The sequence below is a fragment of the Pleurodeles waltl genome, chromosome 5, assembly GCF_031143425.1.
Source record: "Pleurodeles waltl isolate 20211129_DDA chromosome 5, aPleWal1.hap1.20221129, whole genome shotgun sequence".
Lineage (NCBI taxonomy): Eukaryota > Metazoa > Chordata > Amphibia > Caudata > Salamandridae > Pleurodeles > Pleurodeles waltl.
The window spans coordinates 1,342,386,034-1,342,410,862 of record NC_090444.1 but is presented as its reverse complement, the minus strand read 5'-3'; the positions used below and the strand labels follow the sequence as shown (position 1 = coordinate 1,342,410,862).

Here is a 24,829-nt window from a genome sequence, read left to right as displayed (position 1 = left end):
CCAGGCACAATTTGGGCAGCGTGTAAGGCCACCCTTCGAGGTTACGCCAAACATCTCGTTTGTATCCGGGAACGCGCCAGGGACGAACAATTGTCAGCTCTAGAGGCCACGGCACTGCTACTCGAACGCCAATGCTCGGGTGATATGTCCACCCCCATACTAAGACAACTCACTAGGACTAGGGAGGAGATTAAACATCTAACCCTCGAATCCGCAAAACGCATCTGGAGAGCGAAAGCTGCCCGTATATACGGCTGGGGAGACAAAAATGGAAAGCTTGTACATTGGCTAGCTACATGACCCCTAGCCGATAGAATCATCCCTGAAATCCTTGATGAGTCAGGTGCACTTGCCAATTCTCCATGTGATATCGCACAGACCTTTGCTTCCTATTACGGGCGGCTGTAGGCGGAACGTCCAAGACCCCCAGCCGAAAGAGAGTTTCCTCTTTTGGGGGACGTGGTGCTCCCCCAAATCTCACATGCAGGGAGAGAGGCCCTAGACTCAGATATAACCCTTGCAGAAGTAAAAGGGGCGATAACCAGCCTCTCGACAGGTAAAACCCCCAGCCCAGACGGCTTTCCGCCGGAGCTCTATCGTCGTTGTAGCGAGATATTAAGCCCTCACCTCCTTAACATGTACGAGGAAGCTGAAAAGGAAGGCCATTTTCCCACTGAGATAGACCAGGCCACTATTGTAGTAATCCGCAAAACCCAGCCCCCGTCCCGTAACTGCTCAGCATACCGTCCGATCTCCCTCCTTAATACCGAAATCAAAGTATTGTCAACAATACTAGCTATCGGATGCTCTCCCCATGTTGGTGCACCCCAGCCAGTGCGGGTTCATGCCCTCACGCAGCACTAGACACTGCATTAGACGGCTGCACTCGGCTCTAGCACATCGGGGGTCCCTGTCTCGGTCACCACTAGCCCTTCTGCTACTAGACTTTGAAAAAGCTTTTGATATGGTAGACTGGTCCTACTTGGATTGGACCAAAGTTCCAAGGCCTCGTTAAATTACTTTACTCCAATCCGACAGCATGTGTACACGTAAACGGAGTGGTCTCTGACTTGTTTCCCATACGTCGTGGCACCCGCCAGGGATGCCCCCTGTCCCCGTTGCTTTTTGCACTTGTGATAGAACCATTGACGAAACTACTGCGGGAAGACCCCCTGATGGAGGGTTGGGCGTGGCCTGAAGGCCCAGAGGATAGAGTGGCTCTTTATGCGGACGACGTCCTCATTTACATTTCAAACCCGGCCACAGGTGGTCCACGGATCCTTGAACTCCTAGATCTCTTCTTCCAGGCCTCGGGCCTGGCCTTAAACCCCAGCAAGTCCCTCCTGGTCCCCCTACACCCATCCAGAGAGTGTATCGACTGGCAAAATAACATCCCAATCCATAGGAATAATTTCAAGTATCTGGGCGTACACGTAGCCTTGCTGCCCGAGCAGGCATGGGAGCTAAACGTTACGCCGCACACCAAAAAAGTCAAAGTTGACCTCCAAAAATGGCAGGCCCTGCCCCTCAACTTGCTGGGCAGAATAGCCCTCTACAAAATGATGATACTCCCTATATTCCTATACCTCCTGCAGAATTTTCCACATCCTATTCCCCGAAAGTGGTTTGTCGAAATGGACACAGTGGCGTGCCGATTCCTGTGGTTTGGATCCTGACCTAAACTGGCCCTAGCTACTCGTCAGAGGGATACCTATGATGGAGGGTTGGGCATGTCCAATATTTACCTCTACTATCTAGCCATTCAACTCCTGGTGATCAATGTCTGGCTGGGAGGTGGATGGTCCGATCCTTCTTATAGGCGCGAGCTCCAGACTTTTGGGCACTCAGGAGTTATTGATGCCCTATACGGGGGCCGGGTCCCCCGCGAAACCCCAGACGTCACGAGGGTGGTGCTGCTAGGTTGGCACGCAGCCCAAAGAGTAACGGGCAGGGAGGGACGCCTCACCCGGCAGACTCCCCTGTGGCGAGGAACCCACCTACGAGAGGTCTCAACGCTAGAGGGATTCCAAAAATGGGACAACATTGGGATAACCACCCTAGGGGACGTCTGGGGCGAGTCACATATGCAGTCCTTTACAGATTTCCAAAACACTTACTCCCTACACAAAACTCAATTCCACAAATATTTACAACTCAGACATGCGCTTCTGGTACATGTCAAACCGGGGGACACGGTCCCTGAAAGGAGCCCGGTAGAGGCGAAGATCCTGATGGGTGAACTGGGCAAAAAGGGGGTCTCCCAACTTTACAGCTCTCTACTCTCCAACACCGCCCCCTCTCTTGGGGGTCTTCGTTGGAAGTGGGAGGGCTGGGTGGGTCCAATTGAAGAGGCAGATTGGATTGATGCACTGATGGCCCCTAAGACCCTATCAATGTCATCCTGATTCCGAGCATTACAAACACTCTTCCTTCACACAGCCTACCTCTCGCCTTTGAGACTTTCCAGGGCTAACCTGCGACGGTCCTCTGACTGCCCTCGAGGTTCCACCCCTGATGCTGACTTCTTCCAAATGGTCTGGGCATGCCCCGTTATTTCGACATACTGGAGGGCAGTGGTGAGTGAAATCTCGAAGGTCCTACACACGGAGGTGGACGCTGCTCCCCTCCCCCTTCTCCTGGGGGAGATGGATTTAAGGAGAGCGGACCGTATTTTTGTTGGAGAGGCTTGTCTGGTGGCAAAGAGGGACATTATGGCAGAATGGAAGGCGGGAACGGCCCCCTCATTGTCTAAATGGAGACGGGGTGTTGATTGGTGCGCACTATGTGAGAAGCCTGTGTATGAGGCAAGGGGATGCCCAAGCAAATATGGCAAGATCTGGGGGAAGTGGGGATGCATGCAAAACGCCTAGCCGAGGGTGTGGCGGAATCTCTTTCTTACAGACTAACAGGACTGGGACAGCCCCAATTGGGGGCCCCCTTGGCCTCGCTGTCCCGACTGACCAAGACCCATGTATTACGATTAAACCTCTTTGATCGGGTATCACACAGTTGAACAGTTCCACGTGTCTAACACATACATAAAAATTAACCATGCAAGATCCAGATCATTGATCACTCTTTGGTTGGTCCCAAAATCAGCTTATATTATTTACCTTATTTGTTTTACTTTACGTTATAACACTTAGGCGGTCATTACAACATTGGCGGTAAAAGCCGCTTACCGCCGTGCAGAAGACCGCCAACACACCGCCGCAGATGCGGAATTCTGCAACAGCTATTACGACCCACATCTCGAAATCTGACAAAATCCAGACACCCACACAAGTCCTCCACACCAAAGGTCAGTGATAAACATGCGAAAACAAAACCTCCACCGTCACGGCAACAGAAATATGCCCACACTATCATGAAACACAAATCCACGCAGTGGTCTTTCAACCGCGGTATTCCAATGGCGGTACACACCGCCGCGCTCAAAATACACACACATTTACAAAACACAACCACATTGGACAATTCGAAATACACACACCTGATACACATACACACACCACTCCCACACACCCAATACAATATAAAACACACACCCACATCACCCACAAACCCCTACGACAAAAACACAGAAAGAAGGCCAGAGAGAGACACTACAAACTACTACCAAGCATCCACAGGCACACCAGACCATCACCCACACTACTTCCACGCACAAAACACCACACACCACTACATATCACCACACTTATCACCACATACACCACCCCACACATCACCTATACCACCCAATGGCACGGCAAAGACACCCCATGTTCTCGGAGGAGGAGCTCAGGGTCATGGTGGAGGAAATCATCTGGGTAGAGCCACAGCTATTTGGAGCACAGGTGTAGCACACCTCCATTGCAAGGAAGATGGAGCTATGGCGAAGAATAGTCGACAGGGTCAATGCAGTGGGACAGCACCCAAGAAATCGGGACGACATCAGGAAGAGGTACGGGGGAAGGTGCGTTCCGTGGTCTCAAGACACCACATCACGGTACAGCGGACTGGCGGCGGACCCCCACCTCCTCCCCTACAACTAACAACATGGGAGGAGCAGGTCTTGGAGATTCTGCATTCTGAGGGCCTCGCAGGAGTCGGTGGAGGAATGGACTCTGGTAAGTAAAATCTTAACTATCATATCCCCCACCCTACCTGCATGCTATCACAGACCCCCACTCTCGCCCCCTCCCCTATCACTCCAACTCCTCACAAATGTACTAATAACACAAACCACACATCCCAACACCAAGCCCTGCATGACACAAAAAAGCATGGACACCCATCACTAAAGCATGCCCACTGCACATACCCTTAACACCCCCTCAATCATCATCACACAAGCCGGTCACCCACCCATTGCACACCATGACACACACAGATGCAATAATCATGCTTTTACACCCCTGAAGGACCCCTACCCAACGTCACCAGACAGGAGGGTCCAGACATCTCCACCTCACCCACAGAAGAGGCCCACAGTGATGACAGCTGCTCTGTCCAACTGGATCCAGATGACCAGCCCGGACCATCGTGGGCCTCAGGACAGTCGGTTCCCCACACCCAGTCACAGGCCACCACAGAGCTTCCACCCTCTGGTAACACCAGCAGAGCACCCACCCAGCGGGCCCATACCTCCGTACCCATGACACGTCAATCAGCTGTGTGTCCACCACTAAAGGGAACCCAGGATAACCCACCACCCCAACAACAACAGGGACCTGGGGGCAGTGGTAGTGGGCACACGGTCAAGGTGACGGAGGCCCAGGAACACAGGGGCACTGGGAGGGCTGCTGTGCAACAGGGGGCAGACAGGCCTAGGGAACTCACTCTCCACGAGGCCCTCACCTCCATCATGGGAGCATACCACCACTCCCAGGAGACGATGGCAACGGTAGTGGCCAAGTTTCAGAAGACCCAGCGCATGCAGGAGGAACAGTATTTGGGGTTCAGGGAGGAACTCAGAACCATCAGCTCCGCCCTGGGCACCATCGTAGGGGTGCTGAAGGAAATACTTAACACCAGGAGGGACACTGTGGCACTACAAGGGGCCCCTGACACTAGCCTGGACAATGAACTGCCCACCACCTCCGCCGGCGCTAGTGGACAGGAGGCACCCCCACAGGACCACCAAACCAGCACCCCACCCCCTGCAGACAGAGAACCACCCCGCAAGCGGTCCCTGAGATCCAGGAACAAGACAGAGCACGATGCCAAGACCCCCACCAAGAAATGAGACCACCCTGATTGTCATCCCACTGTCCCACTTTGTCACCCTGTCCATATTTAAACTGCCGAGCTCCACTTCCTATGCCCATATGGGCAATGCACCTGTGAGACTAATAGACTGGACTCTGCCATGGACATTCCTCCACCATCACCCCTCACCATATTACAACCCCCCTCCAATATTGAGCACTTCAATAAACACCCTTGAAGCACAAAACAATCGGGAGTCAGTCTGTGATTTCGAAAATGTGTATTAGCAATGACAGTGACAAAATGCGTTTTCAAATGTAATGTCAACATACCTATGACACACATCTCAAGTCCATGAGAAATCTAAGCAGATGACACACATTGGAAACCACACCTGTGAAACCGTAAGGGAAATGTACAACTCAGTTACCATATACTGGTTGAAATCGACAGACAGGATAGAGGTAGAAGTGTGAAAGTACTTGTAGTAGGCAGGAATGTGTTCTCACCTGTGTGTCACTGGAAATATTGCTGGATAACTGAGTCCCTGTTGTCAATGTCTTCTTCCTCTGCTTCCTCCTCATCACTGTCCACAGGCTCCACAGCTGCCACAACACAGTCATCTGGACCATCCTCCTGCAGAAAAGGCACCTGTCACACAAAGCCAAGTTGTGAAGCATACAGCAGGCCACGATGATCTGGCACACCTTCTTTGGTGAGTAGAATAGGGATCCACCTGTCATATGCAGGCACCTGAACCTGGCCTTCAGGAGGCCGAAGGTGCGTTCGATCACCCTCCTAGTCCGCCCATGGGCCTCATTGTAGCGTTCCTCTGCCCTGGTCTTGGGATTCCTCACTGGGGTCAGTAGCCATGACAGGTTGGGGTAACCAGAGTCCCCTAATAGCCACACCCGGTGCCTCTGGAGTTGACCCATCACATAAGGGATGCTGCTATTCCGCAGGATGTAGGCGTCATGCACAGAGCCAGGGAACATAGCATTTACCTGGGAGATGTACTGGTCTGCCAAACATACCATCTGTACATTCATCGAATGATAACTCTTCCAGTTCCCGTACACCTGTTCACTCCTGTGGGGGGGGGGACCAGAGCTACATGGGTCCCATCAATAGCACCTCTGATGTTGGGGATATGTCCAAGGGCATAGAAGTCACCTTTAACTGTAGGCAAATCCTCCACCTGAGGGAAAACGATGTAGCTCCGCATGTGTTTCAGCAGGGCAGACAACACTCTGGACAACACGTTGGAAAACATAGGCTGGGACATCCCTGATGCCATGGCCACTGTTGTTTGAAATGACCCACTTGCAAGGAAATGGAGCATTGATGACACCTGCACTTGAGGGGGGATCCCTGTGGGATGGTGGATTGCTGACATCAGCTCAGGCTCCAACTGGGCACACAGTTCCTGGATTGTGGCACGGTCAAACCTGTAGGTGATGATCAAATGTCTTTCCTCCATTGTCGACAGGTCCACCAGCGGTCGGTACACCGGAGGATTCAGCCATCTCCTCACATGTCCCAGCAGACTGTGCCTAGGAATGACAACAGCGACCAGAGTCAAACAACTCAGAGGTATGTACCCACAGTCTACACAGAACACCATTAATACACAAAATGTGGCCTGTATTTGTGTTGTGCGACAAGACCTAGGTCTGTGTGACGCAGTTGGTAATTAGGGCATGTGGACCCACCCCTGAAATGGCGGCTGTCTGACCTCTAAAGTGGGACAATGGGATGTGAGGTAACTGCGCTGGCGTTGCACACCGTCGCGGTAGGCGGTTGAAGACCGCGGCGCAATGCTGCATTGGTTAACATTGGACCCTATGGGTCCCAGGAGCCAATGACGATGTACGCCGGCAGTGATGGTACGCACCGCTGCGGACAAGACCGCCATTTTCTATCTGTTCAATCACTCGATACCTGATCTTCAACAGGAGAGGACCTACACTGCAAGTGCTGCTGTGACCTCGGTCTGGAAGAGACAATGGCTCGTGCGTCTGGGGAAAGGACCCCTGCCTTCACTGCAGAGGAGTTGGAGAAGCTCGTGGACGGGATCCTCCCCCAGTACAGACCAACAGGTAAGTACACAGGGAGCATGTTGTATGGGCTATGCCTGTGTGGAGAGGGCTGGTTGTAAGAATGAAGGGGGAACAGTTCTGCGTGCATGAAGGACTGTGAATGCATGTGCCACATGGCAAGGGTAGGGATGTGGGCCACTCACTTAGACGGTGCAGTTGTTAATGACTTCTCTTCTTCCCCTGTACATGTCATGTAGGTCAGCGCCCACCAGAAGAAGGATATTTGGCGTGCCATCGCCAAGGACGTCCGGACCCTAGGGGTCCACCACAGATGGAGCACCAACTGCTGGAAAAGATGGGAGGACATTCGCCACTGGAGCAAGAAGACGGCGGAGGCTCAGCTGGGGATGGCCTCCCAACGTGGGAGGGGTGCCTGTCGAACCATGACCCCCCCTGATGTTCTGGATCCTGGCAGTGGCCTACCCTGAGTTGGATGGGCGCTTGAGGGCATCACAGCAGACACAAGGGGGTGAGTACAACATCATTCAGCGGACTTTGCGCGCAGTGAAGGTGTCTGGGTGGGAGAGGAGGGCTGTGGGTTTCCCTAGGCCAGGGCGAGTTCCGTAGACTATGCCCCTCCGTAATGCAGGCCATGTGGCACCCCACCCCACCTCTGTAGAGTGCCAAGTAAAGGTATTCATGTCCCTGTGTCATCTATGTGTGCAGATGTCGACCATAGCCATGTAGGCCATATCCCAGGAATTGCATCTGTAGAGCCCAACAGCGCAACGTAGTGCAGGGGGCTGATGTGTCTGTATTGTCCGCCAACGGTAGCGGTAAGCCATGCACTCAACCTGTGTTTCTTCTGTCGTCGTCCCCCTTTTTGTGGTCTCCCTGTTCTTGTGTGCATCAGCATCATCAGGCGGAGGTACAGTGGCACCGGAGCACGAGGTAGCTGCATCCCACATGGCCATGGAGGCCCACACCACGAACTCAGAATACACCAGTGGGACGGAGGGCGAGGGGAGCACCACGGCGGTCACAGGATCTGCAACCAGCGACACGGACTCATCCTCTGATGGAAGCTCTCTTGTGGTGGCGGCAAAATCTGTGCCCCCCACTTCTACAGGTACAGCTGCCACCCCCCCTACCAGCACTGCCCTCCCAGCAGCCCCTCAGCCTTTGCCCCGTGCCCCCTCACCCAGGAGGGTGGGCATCACCTTCGCCCCAGGCACCTCAGCCCCTGCCCCTGTCACCTCTGCTGCCCTCAGTGAGGAGGCCATTGACCTCCTCAGGTCCCTCACTGTTGGTCAGTCTACCATTGTGAATGCCATCCAGGGTGTAGAAAGGGAATTGCAACACACAAATGCATTCCTGGAGGGCATTCATTCTGGTCAGGCTGCCCTTCATCGAACCCTGCAAACTCTGGCCTCAGCACTGATGGCAGCCATTGTCCCTGTGTCTAGCCTCATCCCCCTCCAACTTCCTCCACCCCGACCCAATCCCCTGTACCTCAGCCTATCCCAAGCACACCTACAGACCAGCATGCACACACGTCAACACACAGGGGAAGCTCAGGCAAAAATAAGCACCACACATGCCACAGGCACTCACGCAAGCATCACACACATACAGACACACCAACATCCACTGCCTCCACTGTGTCTCCCTCGTCTCCCTCCTCCCTCCCAGTCTCGTCTACACTCACACCTTCATGCACTACCACTACAGCCACTAAGTCCCGCACCAGCACACCCACCACCACACCCCGCTCACGTGCACTCACCACCCCCACTCCCATTTACACGTCCCCTGTGTCCTCTCCCAGTGTGTCTGTGACGCCCCCTCCGAAGATACACAAACGCAGGCACACACCCACCCAACAGCCATCCACCTCACTACAGCCTCCAACTCATGCACCTGTACCCAAATCACAAATGTTACACCTCCTACAACCACCACCTCTTCCTCCACTCCCAAACCCCCTCCATCTACCAGTCCCAGTGTCTCCCAAAAACTTTTCCTGGCCCCCCTTAACCTATTTCCCACCACCCCCCGTCCAACTCATAGGTCCCGTACTAGCACCTCAGCCCACAAGTCTCCGGGACCAGTGGTGCCTGCTGTTACAGGTATGTGGAGTGCACCGGCCACCAAGACAGCCAGTGTGGCACGGAGACACAGCACAGCCAGTCCCTCCCCTGTGAAGCACCAGAAGTTGGACAGTGCCCGGCGGGAGAGGGGGGAAGACTCCAGCCAGCAAAACCACTTGCAAAGGTCCCGGGGGGAGTGTCAACTAAGCTGTGACTCCTCCCAAGGTGGAGAAGGGGCAGAGGAAGTCTCCAAAGTCTGGGAGGAGCAGCACGGCGGAGAGGACCGCCATCATCCCCGCTGCCCAGGAGGCCACCGCCAGCCCCATCATCACTGCCCAGGAGGCCACCGCCAGCCCCAGAGTCACTGCCCAGGAGGCCACCGCCAGCCCCAGAGTCACTGACCAGGAGGCTACCGCCAGCCACAGCCCAGCTGGCCAGAAGGGCCCCGCAAGCCACAGCCCAGCTGACCCATGAAGGACCGCCAGCCACAGCCCTGCTGGGCAATGAAGGACCGCCTTGGCAAGCACCGCTGTAAACTTTTCACTTGTATAGTGCACTACTCACCCGTTAGGGTCTCAAGGCGTTGTACTCATACCGCTATGGAACCCCTCCTGGCTTTTCCCTGTGAGGTGCCCACTCCTGGGCACCCCCAGGGTGAAGCCAGGCATCCAAGCGCTGGTGGGGCCGTTGTGGAGATTAAGCAAGCTATTGCCCAGAGTTGCAGAGACCCATTAATTAGATTAGGCACCGAGGCGAGAATTATCTGGTCCAAGGGAAATTGAGCCCAAGACCTGCCGAAGCGAGACTTGAACCCTGGTCTTGAGCCAGATCTCTGCTTCAGGGTCTGCCGCTCTAACCATTGTGCCACACTTCTCCGCTGAACAGGCCAGGGACCGCTGAACAGGGCAAAGACCGCCATGGAATGCGCTGCTGAACAGGTCTGACACTGGCAACACAAGCACTGCTGAACAGGCCAGGAACCGCTGAACAGGGCAAAGACCGCCATTGAATGCACCGCTGAACAGGTCTGACACTGGCAACGCAAGCACCACTAAACAGGCCAGGGACCGCTGAACAGGGCAAAGACCGCCATGGAATGCACTGCTAGCCCATTTGCGGCAGGGGCAGTGACGCAACTGGTTCAGTCACGGGGTGTGTGCTGCACTCTGGGCACCAGTCCCCCTCCAGAACCAGTGGAGACTGTTATCCACTTGAGAGACTGTGGCTTTGCAATCCCCAGGATGGTACAGTGGGCAACCCACCCACTGCAGAGACTTGAGAGACTATGGCTTTGCACTCCCCAAGATTGAACAGTGGGCAAACCACCCACTGTAGAGACTTGAGAGACTGTGGCTTTGCACTCCCCAGGATGGTACAGTGGGCAACCCACCCACTGCAGAGACTTGAGAGACTGTGGCTTTGCACTTCCCAGGATTGAACAGTGGGCAAACCACCCACTGTAGAGACTTGAGAGACTGTGGCTTTGCACTCCCCAGGATACATCAACGGGCATGGAGCCCGCTCGTGGATCTGGCGTGGTGCACTCATCCAGCTGAGGTGCCCCCCCCTTCCCTTCCCCCTGAGGTGCCTGTTGTATTTCTATCTGATGCCCCTGCAGTGTTCTCTCCGTTTTGAACAGGTATCTTGTGTGGGCCTCGCCCATGCATTTTGGGCCCAGTGGTCCACGGACAATGAATGGTGCATTACCTGCACTACTAATCGTGGTGTATATTTTGTATATTGTGTATATATATGTATATATTTGCTTACTGTATTTTGATATATTACAATGGTTCAACTCATTTCCTTATGTCTTTGCATTCTTCCGGGGAGGTTGGGGAGTGTTACTGTAATGTATAGATATGCATTGGTGTGTGTGTTATAGTGGGTGAGGGTCGGGGTGGGGGTTGGGATGTTGGTTGTGTGTGTCCCTGTGTTTTTGCCTCCCCCCTCCCCTATGTCGTAGGTGCAGTACTCACCGTGGTCTGCGCCGCCGGCGTTGATGATCCTCGTATAGTAGCAGGAAGACTATCGCTGGCAGAATATGGAGTTCCGGCTCCATGGTGTCGTCGTTCCTCGTGGAGTGTGTAGAGGTGAGCGTTTTCCCTTTGAAATGGCTGTTTCCGCCGTGTTTTTATCCGCGGTGAATCCGCCCCGGAAAAGGTGGCGGATTGGTAGGGTGGTACATTGTCCTCCACCTGTCTGTTGGCGGTGACCACCGCGCTGTTTGTCTGTACCGCCGTGGCGGTCGGAGTGTTAAAGTGGCTGTCTTTGTTGGCGGTTCCCGCCACGGTCATAATTCCAATTTGTTTACCGCCGGCCTGTTGGCGGTTTTACCGCCGCTTTAACACCGTCCGCCAGGGTTGTAATGACCACCTTAATGTTTGAACATTTGTTTGTGACACACCATCCTTGTTAATTGTATGATTCGTTGACGTGGTATTTGTGTACCTTATGTTTTCTGCCTTTTTAAAAGCAATAAAAAATATCTTTATTAAAAAAAAAAAAGAATGTTTTTCACCAAACTATGGGCCTGATTTATACTTTCTGACTCAAAACTGCGCTAAAGCAGTTTTACGTCAAAAAGTTTAGCACTGACATATTTATACTATGATGCTGGGTGGCGCTAAAAATTATTTAGCGTCATTTTTTTCTCGATGTTAACCATTGCGCCTTGTCGTAAGGCAAAATGACGTTAACGCCAGAAAATGACTCTAACCCGTTTTACAACACATGAACATGTTGCAAAATGGAAATGCACCATTATTGCCGGCAATAGCATCAAATACAGATGCTAATGGAGAAAACACTGCGAAGTAGAGGCAAAATGGACCCAGAAATCCAGGAGAGACCCCAGGGAGACCCCAATCAACCAGGAACCAGCAAGGAGGACACAGACAGGGCCCAGGGAAGGGAGAAGAAAAAGTGTAAGTGTTGTTTCAGTGCGGAGGAGCATGAAATACTGGTGAGAGAGGTGACGGAGCATCAACATCAGGTCACCTCAAAATTGCCAACAGGAAGGAGAGAAGCAATTTGGCAGCACATAGTAGACAAGATTAACAGTGTGGTAGAGGTCAGGAGAACCGTAAGAGTACAATAAATGCTGGCATGACTGCAAGCGAAGGACAAAGGAAAAAATGGCAAGAAACAGGAAGGCAGCTCTGCAAACTGGAGGTGGAAGTCCAGCACCACAAGAGGACGTGGACGAGATGGAGAAGATGGTTGCAGCAGTCATCCTGGAGGAACTCGTCACAAGAATCGCAGGACAGCCAAACTACCAGGAAACACCACAAATGCAGGGTGAGTTGCATGGGGAAAATTAATGCTAAAATGTCAAGTGCAAGAAGGCGGAGGCACACAAGACACACAATGCATGTCAAAGGAGCGCAAAGGGACACATTGCACATTAAGGGCCATATTTATACTCCATTTGCGCCGAAATTGCGTCGTTTTTTTTGACGCAATTTCGACGCAAAACTAACGCCAACTAACGCCATATTTATACTATGGCGTTAGAGGCGAATAGCGCCAAAGTTCCCGGAATGTGCGTCATTTTTTAGCGTGAACCCCTTCCTTGCGTTAATGATATGCAAGGGAGGCGTTCCCGTCTAAAAAATGACTCCCAGGCCTTTACGTGGTATTTATACTCCCGGGCAAAAGAGACGCCCGGGAGTTGGCGTGGCAAAAAACGGCGCATTTGCGCCACTTTTTAACGCCTGCTCAGGGCAGGCGTTAAGGGGCCTGTGGGCTCAAAATGAGCCCACAGTGCCCTCCCCTGCCCCCAGGGACCCCCCCTGCCACCCTTGCCCACCCCAGGAGGACACCCAAGGCTGGAGGGACCCACCCCAGGGACATTCAGGTAAGTTCAGGTAAGTTTTTTTTTTTTTTTTTTTAATAATATTTTGTGGCATAGGGGGGCCTGATTTGTGCCCCCCTACATGCCACTATGCCCAATGACCATGCCCAGGGGACAGAAGTCCCCTGGGCATGGCCATTGGGCAAGGGGGCATGACTCCTATCTTTACAATGATAGGAGTCATGTTGATGGGGGATGGGCGTCGTTAAAAAATGGCGCAAGTCGGGTTAAGACGATTTTTTCGACGTAACCTGACTTGCCCCATTTTAAGACGCCCATGCGCCATTTTCCCCCTACGCCGGCGCTGTCTGGTCTACGTGGTTTTTTCCCACGCAAACCAGGCAGCGCCGGTCTGATTGCGCCGTCTAACGCCATTCCATAAATACGGCGCCCGCATGGCGCTTCAGAATGGCGTTAGACGGCGCAAAACTTTTTGACGCTAAACTGCGTTAGCGCAGTTTAGCGTCAAAAAGTATAAATATGGGCCTAAGCAAGTTGCACCATGCTGACGTCAGCTACACGTACCTACATCTTGGTAGTGCCATGCACCATAACACATACACAACCTGGCATATGTCGAGCACCAGGCCTAAATACCTACATGTACACATGCAGCACATGGGATGGATACCAAGTATAATCACTGTGCCTCTGGTTGTGACATCACAACACCCCTTCTATATAGTCATATCAACCCTACCAACACGAGCAACACTTTAGAGACTAGGTAGTCAGTCGATACCATTCATGGGGTAACATCATGGTTGTGTCCCTTGCAGTAACACCTTGCAACTGCCTTGCCTCATTGCCCAAACACATTTGTGCTGCATCTGACAGCACAGAAGTCATTGCAACTGTCCCAACAGTGCCCAGATATGTGCCGGTAGCACCACCACCCCACACATTGACAACATATCCACATAAGGCAGCCACCACTCCAACATGCAGTCAGGATGCCCTCTGGGTGCAGGGAACAATGAAATGAACAGGCACTGGGGAAATAGCAGGCTGGTCCTGTATCATTGGTAACATGCCACTACGCAGACCAACTAAACTGGTGTAGTGTTAAACCACACATCTTGATGCTGAACAGAAATGTGCCACGACGGCAAATATGTACCACAGATAGCAAACAGTAGGTCACAACAGTCACAGGCTGAGCCCACAACTACTCTGACACAACCATGTGGGACACATATGAATGGGGATATAAACACACACATACAACACATGGGGTATGACTGTGAACATAATGGCATATAATTCCACATTGACGGGAGGGGGATTGTGCATGGGGAAGTCCGGTGTTGGTAAGACTGGCAGTGAGGTGTACCCTTTGTGGTTGGCAGTATGAGTCACACGTTGGGATGGCGGCTGGAAATCTGTCTGCTCATGGTAGTTCTGTGGGGCACTTAGTACAACATTGTTTATGGATCAAATAGTCAGAGCAAGTTTTGGGGTGCATTGGGTGTGACATGACACGCTTCACTTAGCCCTGCAAATCAAGCAGTGGAAACGGGAAAGGGCCAGATGCATGGGCTGTGCAGGGGCACCCAGGGTCACAACACACCACACCACACCACAAACAACCTTTGCATGGGGGTTTCACCACCATGCAAAGGCTAAAACTAAAAACACAGCCAGGGCACTCCAAGTAATAAGTCCACCGACGAAAAGAGATGCAGATTTCTTTATTTCCTTATGTCGGAAAATACCAAAACAATGTTCTGAGAAGAATCGAATCAATGTTCAAAGAACAGCCAACACGTGTTTCGTCCACACAGACTTTTTCAAGGCATAAAGATGGTTGAAAAACAAATGTGTCCAGAGTTGTTCCTTATTGCGCAGGAAAGCGACGGTCCTTGAATGTGTAAGGACTGCATGCATCAGAGGCATCCGAGAATTAAAGGGATTCTCCCAGGTGGCCCTCTCCCTTGCCCAGGTGGTGGCTACCCCGAGGAGCCCTCCCCCCTTGCCTGCCTGCATCGCTGAAGAGACCCCTGGGTCTCCCATTGAACTACATTGCAAACCCGACGCCTGTTTGCACACTGCACCCGGCCGCCCCGTGCCGCCGAGGGTATACTTTTTGTGCTGACTTGTGTCCCCCCCCCGGTGCCCTACAAAACACCCCTGGTCTGCCCTCCGAAGACGGGGGTACTTACCTGCTGGCATACTGGAACTGGGGAACCCCCTTCTCCATTGAAGCCTATGCGTCTTGCGCACCACTTTGACCTCTGCACCTGACCGGCCCTAAGCTGCTGGTGTGGTAACTGTGGGGCTGCCCTGAACCCCCAACGGTGGGCTACCTTGGACCCAACTTTGAACCCTGTAGCTGGTTTACTTACCTGCAAAACTAACAAACACTTACCTCCCCCAGGAACTGTTGAAAATTGCACTGTCTAGTTTTAAAATTGCTATTTGCTATTTGTGTGAGAACTGTATATGCTATTTTGCTAATTCAAAGTTCCTAAAGTTCCTAAGTGAAATACCTTTCATTTAAAGTATTGTTTGTAAATCTTGAACCTGTGGTTCTTAAAATAGACTAAGAATGAAAATGTCACTTACCCAGTGTACATCTGTTCGTGGCATCAGTCGCAGTAGATTTGCATGTTCTGCAATAGCTCGCCATCTGGTGTTGGGCCGGAGTGTTACAAGTTGTTTTTCTTCGAAGAAGTCTTTCGAGTCACGGGACCGAGTGACTCCTCCTTTTGTCTCCATTGCGCATGGGCGTCGACTCCATCTTCGATTGTTTTTCCCCGCAGAGGGTGAGGTAGGAGTTGAATTGTAGTAATAGTGCCCATGCAATGGAGTGACTAAGTATGCACCTATTTAAGGTTGAGATGACACATATATAAATAATTGAAGGTAACTTCCAAACTGCTACAGGCTCCCGGGGAGGCGGGTGGGCACATGCGAATCTACTGCGACTGATGCCACGAACAGATGTACACTGGGTAAGTGACATTTTCAGTTCGATGGCATCTGTCGCTGTAGATACGCATGTTCTGCATAGACTAGTAAGCAGTTATTTCCCCAAAAGCGGTGGATCAGCCTGTAGGAGTGGAAGTAGTCTGAAATAATGTTCTTAATACAGCTTGACCTACTGTGGCTTGTTGTGCGGATAACACGTCTACACAGTAGTGCTTGGTGAATGTGTGAGGCGTAGACCATGTGGCTGCCTTACATATTTCTTGCATTGGGATGTTTCCTAGAAAGGCCATGGTAGCACCTTTCTTTCTGGTTGAGTGTGCCCTTGGTGTAATGGGCAGCTGTCGTTTAGCTTTAAGGTAGCAGATTTGGATGCATTTAACTATCCATCTGGCTATACCTTGTTTTGAAATTGGGTTTCCTGCATGAGGTTTTTGAAATGCAATAAAGAGTTGTTTAGTCTTTCTGATGGTTTTTGTTCTGTCAATGTAATACATCAATGCTCTTTTGACATCTAATGTATGTAGTGCCCTTTCAGCTACGGTATCTGGCTGTGGAAAGAACACTGGAAGTTCCACTGTTTGATTTAGATGGAACGGTGAAATAACCTTTGGCAAAAATTTAGGATTGGTCCTTAGGACGACTTTATTTTTGTGTAGTTGTATAAAAGGTTCCTGTATTGTAAACGCCTGAATCTCGCTTACTCTTCTTAGGGAAGTAATGGCGATGAGAAATGCAACCTTCCAGGTGAGGAACTGTATGTCGCAGGAGTGCATGGGTTCAAAAGGTGGACCCATAAGTCTAGTTAGGACAACATTTAGGTTCCATGAAGGAACAGGTAGTGTTCTTGGTGGTATAATTCTCCTAAGGCCCTCCATGAATGCTTTAATGACTGGTATCTTATATAGGGAAGTTGAATAGGTAGTCTGCAGGTATGCAGATATTGCTGCAAGGTGTATTTTAATGGAAGAGAAAGCTAGGTTAGATTTTTGTAAGTGAAGCAAGTAACCCACTACATGTTCTGGAGTTGTGTGTAATGGTTGTATTTGATTAATATGGCAGTAGCAAACAAACCTCTTCCATTTACTTGCATAACAGTGCCTGGTGGATGGCCTTCTGGCTTGTTTTATGACTTCCATACATTCTTGGGTAAGTTGTAAGTGCCCGAATTCTAGGATTTCAGGAGCCAGATTGCTAGATTCAGCGATGCTGGATCTGGGTGTCTGATCTTTTGGTTGTGCTGTGTCAACAGATCTGGCCTGTTGGGCAATTTGATGCAGGGTACCACTGATAGGTCTAGCAGCGTTGTGTACCAGGGTTGCCTTGCCCAAGTTGGTGCTATCAATATGAGTTTGAGTTTGCTTTGACTGAGTTTGTTTACCAGGTAAGGAAGGAGAGGGAGAGGAGGAAAAGCGTAAGCAAATATCCCTGACCAGTTCATCCATAGGGCATTGCCTTGGGATTGTTTGTGTGGGTATCTGGATGCGAAGTTTTGGCATTTTGCGTTCTCCCTTGTCGCAAACAAGTCTATCTGAGGTGTTCCCCAGAGTTTGAAATAAGTGTTCAGAATTTGGGGGTGAATTTCCCATTCGTGGACTTGTTGATGATCTCGAGAGAGATTGTCTGCGAGTTGATTTTGGATCCCTGGTATAAACTGTGCTATTAGGCGAATTTGGTTGTGAATTGCCCAATGCCAAATTTTTTGTGCTAGCAGGCTTAACTGCGTGGAGTGCGTCCCCCCCTGCTTGTTTAGATAATACATTGTTGTCATGTTGTCTGTTTTGACGAGAATGTATTTGTGAACTATTATTGGTTGGAAGGCTTTTAGTGCTTGAAAAACTGCTAGAAGTTCTAGGTGATTGATATGCAGTTTTGTTTGATGTACGTTCCATTGTCCTTGTATGCTGTGTTGATCGAGGTGTGCTCCCCACCCTGTCATGGAAGCATCTGTTGTTATTACGTATTGTGGCACTGGGTCTTTGAAAGGCCGCCCCTTGTTTAAATTTATGTTGTTCCACCACAGAAGCGAGAGGTAAGTTTGGCGGTCTATTAACACCAGATCTAGAAGGTGACCCTGTGCTTGAGACCACTGTGATGCTAGGCATTGTTGTAAGGGCCTCATGTGCAGTCTTGCGTTTGGGACAATGGCTATGCATGAAGACATCATGCCTAGGAGTTGTAATACCATCTTTGCCTGTATCTTTTGTGTTGGATACATGCGTTGTATGATGGTGTTGAAATTTAGAATTCTTTGTGGACTTGGAGTGGCTACTCCCTTTGATGTGTCTATTATGGCTCCTAGGTATTGTTGTACCTTGCGCGGCAGAATGTTGGATTTTGTAAAGTTGACGGTGAACCCGAGTTTGAAGAGGGTTTGTATGATCTGATTTGTGTGATTTGAGCACTGTATGAACGAATGGGCCTTGATTAGCCAGTCGTCCAAATATGGGAACACATGTATTTGCTGCCTTCTTATGTGTGCAGCGACTACCGCTAGACATTTGGTAAAGACTCTTGGTGCGGTTGTTAATCCGAAAGGCAGTACCTTGAATTGGTAATGTATTCCTTTGAATACAAACCTTAGGTATTTCCTGTGCGATGGGTGTATTGGTATATGGAAATAAGCATCCTTGAGGTCTAAAGTTGCCATGTAGTTGTGTAGTTTTAGCAATGGCAATACTTCTTGTAGTGTGACCATGTGGAAGTGGTCTGATTTGATGAAAGTGTTCACTACTCTGAGGTCTAGGATTGGTCTCAGTGTTTTGTCCTTCTTTGGTATCAGAAAGTACAGTGAGTAAACTCCTGTGTTTATTTGTGTGTTTGGCACTAATTCGATTGCATTCTTTTGCAATAGTGCCTGCACTTCTATCTCCAGGAGATTGGAATGGTGTGTTGTTAAATTTTGTGCTTTTGGTGGTATGTTTGGAGGGAATTGTAGAAATTCTATGCAATAACCATGTTGGATAATTGCTAGAACCCAAGTGTCTGTAGTGATTTTCTCCCATGCTTTGTAATAATGACCTATTCTTCCCCCCACTGGTGTTGTGTGGAGGGGGTGAGTGACATGTGAGTCACTGTTTAGTAGTAGGGGTTTTGGGGCTTTGAAATCTTCCTCTATTTCTAGGGAATTGCCCTCCTCTATATTGTCCCCGAAAACCTCCTCTATACTGTCCCTGGTAACTGGACGGTGTGGCTTGTGAGGTGCTGGCTTGTGTGCTTTGACCCCGAAACCCCCCTCGAAAGGGCGTTTTACGGAATGTGCTGTAATTCCCTCTGCTCTGCGGGGAGTAGAGTGCGCCCATGGCTTTGGCAGTGTCCGTATCTTTTTTGAGTTTCTCAATCGCTGTGTCCACTTCTGGACCGAACAGTTCTTTTTCATTAAAAGGCATATTGAGAACTGCTTGTTGAATCTCTGGTTTAAATCCAGACGTTCGGAGCCATGCATGCCTTCTGATAGTTACAGATGTATTAATTGTCCGTGCAGCTGTATCTGCAGCGTCCATTGAGGAGCGTATCTGGTTGTTGGAGATGGTCTGTCCCTCCTCAACCACTTGTTTTGCCCTATTTTGTAAGTCCTTGGGCAGATGTTCAATGAGATGTTGCATCTCGTCCCAGTGGGCTCTGTCATAGCGCGCAAGTAGTGCCTGGGAGTTCGCGATGCGCCACTGGTTTGCAGCTTGTGCTGCGACTCTTTTACCAGCTGCATCGAACTTGCGGCTTTCTTTATCTGGGGGTGGTGCATCTCCAGATGTGTGAGAGTTGGCCCTTTTCCTAGCTGCTCCTACAACGACAGAGTCTGGTGGCAGCTGTGTAGTGATGAAAACCGGGTCCGTAGGAGGCGGCTTATACTTTTTTTCCACCCTTGGTGTGATTGCCCTACTTTTGACCGGCTCCTTAAAGATGTCTTTTGCGTGCCGGAGCATACCAGGGAGCATAGGCAGGCTTTGGTATGAGCTGTGGGTGGAGGAGAGTGTGTTGAATAAGAAATCATCCTCGACCTGTTCTGAGTGGAGGCTTACGTGGTGAAATTGTGCTGCTCTAGCCACCACTTGAGAGTACGCGGTGCTGTCTTCTGGTGGAGATGGCTTTGTAGGGTATGCCTCCGGACTGTTATCTGACACTGGGGCGTCGTATAGGTCCCATGCGTCCTGATCTTGGTCACCCTGGCTCATGGTGGTGTGAGCTGGGGAGTGTGATGGAGTTTGTGCTGGTGAAACGTTAATCACGGGCGGAGGAGAGGGTGGTGGTGTAACTCTTTTTACCACTTTTGGTTGTGGTGTTTGTTCCGTCTGGAACTCCAACCTTCTCTTTCTCCTAATGGGGGGAAGGGTGCTTATTTTTCCTGTCACCTGCTGAATGAAGATACGCTTTTGCGTATGGTCCACATCAGTTGCTTGTAGCTCTTCCTCAAACCTATGCTTCTGCATTTGGGAGGTTAGCGAGTGCTCTTCTGTATAAGAGCCTGAAGCTGGGTCGCTTGCAGTTTGTTTCGGCATCGAAACTTTGTCTGCGTGTTTTTTCGGCTCCGAGGTGACTTTTTTCCTTTTCGGGGCCGAAACCTCTCGGCGTCGATCTGTTTCGGTGCCGCTGTCTCGGCGTCGAGCCGTGTCCACACCGGCATCTCGGTGTCGAGGCTTGTCTCCAGCACTTTCTCGGTCCCGAAAAGGCTGCGTGCCGGTGTCTCGACCGGAGTCGGACGATCTCAGCACTGTTTGGGCCTTTTTCGGTGCCGACGGTCGGTCACCGAATTTATGGGTCGAGCCATGGCCTGGTGGCAGTGGCGTCCCCTGGGCCTTGTAAATGTTCCTCTGAGTGGATTTCGACGTCTTACTCACGGTTTGTGTATCGTCGAATCCTTCGGAGTCTGAGTCTTGGATCGAGAAGGTACCTTCCTCTTCCTGTTCCTCGAACTCCCGTTGGGCTGTCGGTGCGGACGCCATCTGAAGTCTTCTGGCTCGACGGTCTCGGAGTGTTTTTCGGGACCGGAACGCACGACAGGCCTCGCAGGTGTCTTCGCTGTGCTCAGGTGACAGGCACAGGTTGCAGACCAAGTGTTGGTCTGTGTAGGGGTATTTATTGTGGCATTTGGGGCAGAAACGGAACGGGGTCCGTTCCATCGGCGTTCTTCAGCACGCGGTCGGGCCGACCAGGCCCCGACGGAGGATCGAAAAACTACCCCGAAGGGCACCGGAGCTCTTCGATCTTCGATGCGGTGTGGAATCTAAGTACGCCGATCCCGAACGCAACAATACCGACGAAAATCTTCCGAAATTAGCTAATTTTCCGTTCCGAAACTCGGAGCGACAGGAACACGTCCGAACCCGATGGCGGAAAAAAAACAATCGAAGATGGAGTCGACGCCCATGCGCAATGGAGACAAAAGGAGGAGTCACTCGGTCCCGTGACTCGAAAGACTTCTTCGAAGAAAAACAACTTGTAACACTCCGGCCCAACACCAGATGGCGAGCTATTGCAGAACATGCGTATCTACAGCGACAGATGCCATCGAACAATATATTTTTCTATATAAAAACCTATTGGCCTGGAATTGTCTTTGACTGTGTGTTCCTCATTTATTGCCTGGGTGTGTACAACAAATGCTTAACACTACCCTCTGATAAGCCTACTGCTCGACCACACTACCACAAAATAGAGCATTAGAATTATCTCTTTTTGCCACTATCTTACCTCTAAGGGGAACCCTTGGACTCTGTGCATGCTATTTCTTACTTTGAAATAGTACATACAGAGCCAACTTCCTACACTGGATACATCTGGGTCCTCAAATCTTGCCACTTCGCCGATTGTGTTGGGGGTAGGTCCACCTGTAAGATATGGATAGAAAACCATGCTTAGTGTCAAATCACTGTCACTACTAGTGTACAACATATGACAGCGTATACTATTTTAGAGGAGTGAGCAAGTTATCCTGGTGTAAAACAGTGCAACAGACACACCACTGCAAACTCATAATGACACTGACACTCAGGTGAGTGACAGCCACACATCTGCACAGTTACACTGGGCATTAGACTCATGTAGTGCTACACCCTGCAACAACTATAAGTGGCCAATCTATAGAAGATGGAACTCCATGGTATGGGGGGGAGTTAGATGACAAATACATGACACTACCCTGGTGCTTTGCAGGACAACTGACTCAGGTATTCAGTCTTGTCCTACAAGGCACCCAGAGGTACTTTGTGATGGCCATACGGCTCAGTTATTAGTCTGGAATGATCGTGCATTGAGGAATCCATGACTGATGTGGCAAAGTTGTTTGATGGTACCAAATGCTCCATTTACATTGCCCCCTAAGGCGGGTAAGCCCCCTTTGCTAGCATGATGGCAGGGATAATGTGTGTAAAATTATAACAATGTAGCGCTATACATGCATTGCCCTACTTTGTTCACACAATCCAGATAAATATGGTAGGCTGTTTAGTTACAGGTAAGAAGAAATAATGTCAGTTGGTGACACTGTTTTGGACAACTCTGCCGCGGGTTCTATCGTGATGGACTTGGTGGTATAAATGCCATTTCTGGTGCAGCCTTGCAAATTAATACTAATGGGCATGTGAGAAACGTGCTATGGTAGATTCTAGTTTGGAGCATTTCAGGAAATAAGGAAGATTCACAGAACTTTCTGGCGAGGTTTCATACATACTCAATCAATTTTGGGCTCCAGGAACAAGAAAAAGGTATTGATGTGTATGGACATTTTGGCTTTGTTGGTGCTTGGTGAGGGATTTTATGCCATGGAGGCTGATGAGGTTATGATTCCAAAATTTCTAGCTGAAATGTTTAGAAAAGGCCGGTTATAGAACAATTAATAGTCCCAGATCTGTAGTAGCGACTAGACATTCACTCTTGGAATGCTTTTGAATGCTCAGTTACTTGAGTATACTTCTGCATGACAATCGAAGGCAGCTTAAAATGTGGCACATCTCTTTAAGGCTTTTGATGTTGCCACTGTACTATTGCCTTACACTTGCCCTACATATTTTTAGATATCACAACAGGAAACAACACACCTTGACCTTCCCATACTTTCGAAATAGTCACAATCCTTCCTACCGCAATATACCACTTTTTGGCTCCTCTCTAATTTTCTGAAGGTTCACAATTCCTGTTGTGCCCAAGGTACATGCAAATAAGCTCCTCCAGGTATTTCTCTCAGCAGAATCACTTTTTCAAAAACTCCTTTCACATTCAGAATCACTTACACTAAAATCTCTTTTTTATTTACTCTTTTTCGACTTTTCAGACTTGTCAGAAACCTCCGTCCATTCATCTCTGTACCTTGTCACATCTTCCAGGTCTCTGATCACATTAAACAATTATCTTAGATTGTCTAGCAAAGCTGTAGCCTTTTGTTGTTTAACATTGCCTTTGCTCATTCTCATTCTAAAACGTTCACAAACTCTTTTTAGCTAAATCCACTTTTAATTCTTCATCCAATTTCTCAAGTTTTTCATATGTATGAGCAAGTTTTCCTGCTCCTGTACTTTAAAATGCCAATTTATCTTCATTATATGTTGAAATGTTATCACTGCGCATTTCTCTTCGCACCATTTCATCCTAATGCTCCTCAACTTTAAAATATCAATCTCCACCTATTTCATCTCACTTTGTGAAGACGAACCAGACTCTGGTTCTTCTCTCTTTACACTCGGCACTCCTTCTCCCACAAGTCTCATAATACAGGGATGGTCATGTATCAAGCAACAGATGAACCATGAACTCAGGCTCTCCTTTAGAATCGCTCTTATTCTCACTCCCTGTCTCATTTTCAGTTTTACTTTTATTTCCTTTTCTTTTATTTTTTTCTGAATCAGCAGCAATTGCAGGAAATACACCTGCAATCCCTAAAACATTTTCTTGCCCCTCCCTCTTCCGTAAACATGATCTTCTATCCAGCGGTTTCTTCTCAGCCTTGCCAATCTGACCTTTCAGGATTTTCTGATGTGATTTCTCATTGGCTATGTATTCCCTATTATTCAGTGTGTGAAACTTCGCAGGTGTTGGCTGCAGTCTTTGCTCAAACATTACATGCTTCAGTTACTCAAGTTTCTTCACACTGAACGTAGCGTTCTCAGGAAATTGCAACTTTTTATCATTTGTTGTACTTTTATGCCATTCTTCCAGACCTAAAATGTATGCAACCCATCATCTAACCAGCATTTAATGTGGAGCACTTCCAACAGCAGCCAGAACTTCTCCTCCATAGTACAGTTTCTCAGGTTTTACCATAAGCGCACCAACTTTATACCAACCTTCAGAATGCCACTAAAACACACATAATCAATCACAATACGATATCAAAACACAACCTTAATATAATACGTAATATCAATCATTCAAAACACGAACAAGTATTGTCTGGCAGAGGACACAGGATGGAAATCAAATTCATTAAAAAAAAGGAAACTGCACATTAAAAGCTCTACTTACATGTTTCCTTTATCAATGAGAACAGGGATGTTGTCATCAAAAGAGGCAAGGAAATATGACAATGGTTTATCTGCTGCAACAGGATTTAAAGGGAACAATGTTGGGAACACTCACATCATTGGGAACACAAGTGCGCCTTTTTGCGGGTGTCATGTTGCATTTACTTTGCAAAGGGACAACTTTACTATTCTTTTCTGCAATGTAGCAAGGCAACTTGCAGTGTTCGTGAAGGGCAGAGGGCAGAAATGCTCCATATTTACAAAGATATG

General features: G+C 49.6%; 1 long non-coding RNA gene across 2 annotated transcripts in view; it reads right to left on the bottom strand.

Moving 5' to 3' along the window:
* LOC138296460 (uncharacterized) overlaps nt 1-24,829 on the bottom strand; it is a 141,843-nt gene that overhangs the window by 24,185 nt on the left and 92,829 nt on the right. For both annotated transcript variants that reach the window (XR_011203835.1, XR_011203836.1), the window contains exon 3: nt 21,795-21,931. This is a non-coding gene — a long non-coding RNA (uncharacterized lncRNA). The remainder of the gene's footprint in view (nt 1-21,794; nt 21,932-24,829) is intronic.